We start from the raw sequence: 5912 nt of genomic DNA, 5'->3' as shown, positions 1-5912 counted from the left end.
ATTGCAAGAGCCAAGGCTTGAACCCGTGCTCCCATACAACCTTAATGACACCACAACCACTAGACTACAAGCTTCCTTGTGTCATTTATTTAACACTAATTTAAAACCCTCATCCAAGCATCCGGTTTTTTTCACTTAATACCAAAATTTTGCTAAAGCCCAAGTTTGAACCCAAGATTTCTCCAACACTTCTCAAAGCCATTAACCACTAATAGCAAACATTTAATTGTTTCATTTCATTGCACAATTAAATACCTATATACAACCTCCTTACGGACCCCCACTCAAGGCCCAATACTTCTAGGCCCAAATTCGGGGTGTTACATTTTGGATGATTTATTATATAATTTAGTGAATTTGATGCTCCTAGTCCTTTAATTTCATGTTTCTATACTTAGGTGAGCATAGGGGAACAAAAGAAGCGAAAAACGAGCCAAGAACGGACAAAATGGGATGATTTAAAGATCCACACGGCTAAGACCATTTCCACACGGGCTGAGCACAAGCCCATGTGAGCCACACAGGCTGGCCACACACCCATGTGGTAGCCCGTGTTGATATCGCTCCCTATTTCTCAAACACGCAAAAAAAGCAAATTTTTAGGGTTTCTAAGCATTCTAAAGTCTATAAAAACACACAAGAAGAGAACCTAAAGGGCCACGCAGAGTAGAATGCAGAAACTACTCGAAGAACGCCGATGGACTCAACTCAAAAGTAGGATCTCCTTCAAGACTGAAGATCTCCATTCAATTTCTTTAGAAGTTTTTGAGTTTCTTTATGTTTTGTTATTTTCCTATTTTTGAGATGTTTTCCTTTCCAAGTATGAACTAAATTCCCTAAATACCTAAGGAAGATGAAACCTATGACAGATCTTATTATTTGATTTTTCTGAATTACATGATAGATATTTGTTCTTGATTTCAATTATGTTTACTTACTAATTCATGATTGATGTGCTTATTCAGTGGAGCAAAGTCCCTGTTTAAGAGTAGATCTGGCATAATTGAGTGGAGTCGCATGCAATCCTAGAAATAGGATGACATAAATCTACCAGATTAAAGTCAAATCTAATAGGGGAATCCATAGATCGAATTAATGTGACGATAGGGGTTTTAATTAGAAAGAGATTTTAATTAATCAACCTAGAGTCAGTTATTTTTACTCTCGAATGAGATATTAATATAATTCAGGGATTTCTACGGATCAAGTCAAATGAATAAATCGTTTAATTCAGATTTAGAATCATAAGTGAAGTTTAGGTGGATTCTTTCCTGGGTATTGTCTCTCTTATAAGTTTTCTTCTATTATTTTCCCAATTCACTCTCTGTCGCTTAGTAATTAGTTTAGTTAAAATTATATTTTAAAACAATTCCTTCAATTTATAGGCTAGATAATAAAAAGATAGTAATTACTAGTACTTTTAGTCCTCATGGATACGAAATTCCCGACTCACCATAGCTATACTAACATTCGATAGGTACACTTGCCTTTGTCGTATTTTAGTTAGTTCGTGAGATCATTAAGTTTTTGGCACCGTTGCCGGGGACTAAAATATTAGGAACACTCAATTTTTATTAGTTTAGCCATTTTTTTATTACATTTTATTTTTTGTTTTCTAATTTTTCTTTTTTTTTTGTTTCTGACAGGTTCCTTTAGTTTATAACTAGAAGAAACCCGTGAAGACCATTAGTATTTGATAGTGAAATTGAAAGCACAACTCGCAGAAACCGTAGAGAAGCAAGGTAGAGTCAACAAAGTATAGTGGAAAAGCAAGAGGACGTTACTATTATTATCAAAGAGATGGCTGATAATCAGAATAATTAGCTACCTCCTGCGGTGGCTGCGAAACCTGAAATCCAAATCTTGCTCCTCGTATTATGTATGATTATGCCAAGTTCTCTTTAACTGAGGCTAAATCGAGTATCGTAAGACCTGCTATTGCTGCGAATAACTTCAAACTGAAGTCGAATTCAACAATTTGTTCAGTTCGATGGTTTATAAGATGAAGATCCAAATACTCATTTAGCTAACTTTTTGGAATTCTGTGACACTTTCAAGATTAATGGCATTTCTGACGACGCCATTCGTATATGGTTGTTTCCCTTCTCGTTGAAAAATAAGGCTAAAAAGTGGTTGAACTCCCTAACACGAGGTTCTATCACTACATGGGATCAAATGAGTTAAAAGTTCTTATTGAAGTATATTCCACTGGCTAAGATAGCTAAGTTGAGGAATGATATCTCTTCCTTCGTGCAAATGGATTTAGAGACCCTATATGATGCGTGGGAGAGGTATAAGGATTTATTGAGAAGGTGCCCTCACCATGGGTTACCTCTATGGTCATAGGTTCAAACTTTCTACAATGGTTTGAATCCTTTTACTAGGCAATTGATCGATGCAGCCACCGGTCGTACTCTAAATAGCAAAACACCTGAAGCAGCTTATGAATTTACAGAGGAAATGTCACTAAATAATTATCAGTGGCAAGTCATGGGGACGAAGCCCATAAAAGTAGCCAGTGTTTTTAATCTAGATGCAATCGCCATGTTATCGAATTAGGTAAAACTTTTGAATAAAAAGATTGATGGTTTATATGGTTCTATGCAGGTACATTCAGTGATGCAGTATGATACAAATGGAGGAGAGATGAACAATCCAGAATGTCTATCCTATAACCCTAGTACAGAGAACGAACAAGTCAACTATATGGGTAACAATTCTAGACCTCAAAATAATCCCTATAGTAACACGTATAATGCAGGTTGGAGAAACCATCCCAATTTCTCTTGGGGTGGTCAAGGAAATCAAAGACCACAACCCCCTCTAGGCTTCCAACAACAACCTTACCCACAAGAGAAGAAGCCAAACCTTGAGGAGATGTTGACAAAATTTATTTTGGTGTCAGAAACCCGTTTCCAAAACACCAAAACAACGCTAAAAAATCAACAAGCGTTGATTCAAGGTCTCAAGAATCAAATAGGTCAGCTTGCTAAGCTGATTTCAGAAAGACCACAAGGTAGCTTGCTTAGAAACACCAAAACTAACCCAAGAGAGCAGCTTCATGCAATTACAGTTCGAGATGAAGAAGGATTAGTTGAAGCTGAACCAGAATTAAGGCAAGAAAGTGTGGTAAGTCAAGGAAAGGTTAAGGTAATCCACAATGTACAAAAGCCGGTAAGTAAGGAGTATAAACCTCGTGTGCCATATCTAGATGCGACAAGGAAAGACCACACAAACGAACAATTCGGTAAATTCCTTAAACTATTGAAAAAGTTTCATATTAACTTACCATTTATTGAAGCTTTTTTGCAGATGCCAAATTTCGTAAAATTTTTAAAGGAGCTTTTAGCAAACAAGCGGAAGTTAGATGATTAGTCGCACGTGGAGCTAAATGCAATTTGCTCAGCTATGTTACTACCCAATAAGTTGAAAGATCTAGAGAGTTTTACTATTCCTTGTTTAACTGGTAGTTTAAATGTTGATATTGCTTTAGCTAATTTAGGGGCAAGTATTAACGTTATACCTTATAAAATATTTAAACAACTAGGTCTTGGGAAGCCCAAACAAACTAGGATAAGTATTCAATTGGCAGATAGAACCATTCAATTTCCTAGAGGTATTATTGAAGACGTTCTTGTTAAAAGTGATAAATTCATATTCCCAATTGATTTTGTTGTTTTAGACATGGATGAGGATAGTGATGTGCTTTTAATTTTAGGACAACCTTTTTTAGCAACTGCTAGAACTATTATTAATATTGGTACAGGAGAATTAATACTTCGTGTAGGCGATGAAACAATAAAACTCTAAGCTCGTGATTCTGTTAAGACATTTATTGATCGAGATAATATTATGAGTTCGGTTAATGTGAGGCTCAACCTTCTTTGTAGGAAATTCTCAAAAAAACATGATAGAGCCATGTTCTAGCTTATATGACAAAAACAAAATGAATCATGATGAACAAATGTTGCAAATCGATGAACTAGATGAATGGTAGTCACATGTCAAGGAGAAACTGAAAATACACGATGCAAAGCCAAAGCGAATCCATGAAGAGCTTAAGGATGGAACAAACCACCTTAAGGCTGGGGACTACGTACTGTTAGACGAAACCGACCCTCAAATTACCACTTTAAAGCTTAACAAAAACGGAGCAACTCCTTTTACGGTGCTCAATGTCTTTCCATATGGTACAATCGAGGTAACACATTCTGAATTTCGCACTTTTAAGGTAAATATTACTCGACTCAAACCTTATTTTATTAATAAATTTGATAGCGAAAAAGAGGAGTATCGACTTTGCGAACCACCATGACCGTGCGAATACGAGGTAACTCGAGCTTAGACTTTAAATAAGTGCTTCTCGGGAGGTAACCCGAGTGTTAACACTACTAATTTTCTTAACTTTATTTCATGATATTTTTTTAAAATTAACTAATTTTCAAAATCCTAAAAAAAAAGGTGTGTTTTTTACCTACATGGCCTGGACACACAGGTGTGAGGAGCACACAGCCTGGACACATGGGCTTGTCACAGGCCATGTGTGATATAAGGTAATCGATAGTGAGTTACATGGTCGTGTGATCCACACGGTCTGGCCACACGGGAGTGTGGGATCTTACATTGGAGTGGGAGAAACGAAGGAAAACACACAAAGCCTATTAACATGGCCATGTGACCCACACGGCCTGGACACACAGGCGTGTTCTAGACCGTGTGAAACCTGGAGCTAATTTTTTCAAAGTCAGAGAGTTACACGGGCAAGGCACACGGCCGTATGAGAGACATGGCCAAGCCACACAGGCTTGTGGGATCTTACATAGGTGTGGGAGAAGCGAAGGAAAACACACATAGTCTGACACATGTCACACGGCCTAGACATACGGGTGTGTCCATGGCCATGTGAAAACTGTGTTAATCACCCCATTTTATTTTATTTTATTTATTATTATTTGTTATATTATTTATTTTTTATTTTACTAATTATTTATCTATTTATTATTCTTATACTTATATTTTAAATTAATTTTTTCTTGCTATTTCTATTTTTTTAGTAGTTTTTACTATTATTATTACAATTGGTATAATTGAGTTTATTATTATTATTGTTTGTTGTTTTATTTTTTTATTTTTCTTTTTAACGTTGTTTTAGTTGCTTTACTTTTTTATTATTTTCTTGACTTATTTTCATTATTATCTTTTGAAATATATATGGTTGTTTCTAATCGAGTTATAACACCTTAATCTTCTTTATTATTTGTGTTTATTTTATTATTAGTTTGCTCGAAATCATGAGTTACATTTAGATTTGACTACAATTCCACTTTTCACTATTCTGGAAATTTCATCCAATATTTAGGGCAGTTTCAATTATTTCCCTCTCTCATGATATTATATTTTTACTAGGATTATTTTGGTTTGTACATTGAGGAAAATGTACATCTTAAGTGTGGGGAGGTTATTTATATGATTATTATAAAATCCCTGAATTATGTCTTGTGTTCAAGTAATTTTCTCATATTAATATTAGAATGAATTATTATTGATTTGTGATTATCATTGATATGTTTTAGATTAAATTCATAGATATTTGTGCATTTATTGTTTAAACTTTAAGACATGAGAGAATCAAGCATGATAAGTCTATTTTTAGAATTAAAATTTTTTTAGGTTGTCTCCTTAAATTTAAGTAGTACCTTGAAGTTTGAGATTTGGAAGATTGACATCAAAAACCATAATTTTGGTGAGATTTTGAGCCTTTAGAGCATACACTTTTCTTGCTCACTTTATTATTGGTTATGAGTGTGCCAATATTGATTGGTTATTCTAGAACTTGCTTTGATTATGCATGTCGAGACTATACCTTTGATTTGATATTTTGAGATGATAAAGGCACATAGGTTTTAACCCAC

The 5912-nt window shown here is 34.9% G+C and overlaps 1 non-coding gene across 1 annotated transcript; it reads right to left on the bottom strand.

Moving 5' to 3' along the window:
• Positions 1–2223: 2223 nt before the first annotated feature.
• LOC128284684 (small nucleolar RNA R71) lies at positions 2224–2330 on the bottom strand. Its single transcript, XR_008275107.1, has one exon. It is a non-coding gene; the product is annotated as a small nucleolar RNA R71 (small nucleolar RNA).
• Positions 2331–5912: the final 3582 nt, after the last annotated feature.

This window comes from Gossypium arboreum, chromosome 11, assembly GCF_025698485.1.
Source record: "Gossypium arboreum isolate Shixiya-1 chromosome 11, ASM2569848v2, whole genome shotgun sequence".
NCBI classification, from domain to species: Eukaryota; Viridiplantae; Streptophyta; class Magnoliopsida; order Malvales; family Malvaceae; genus Gossypium; species Gossypium arboreum.
This window is presented reverse-complemented; position numbering and strand designations above follow the sequence as displayed.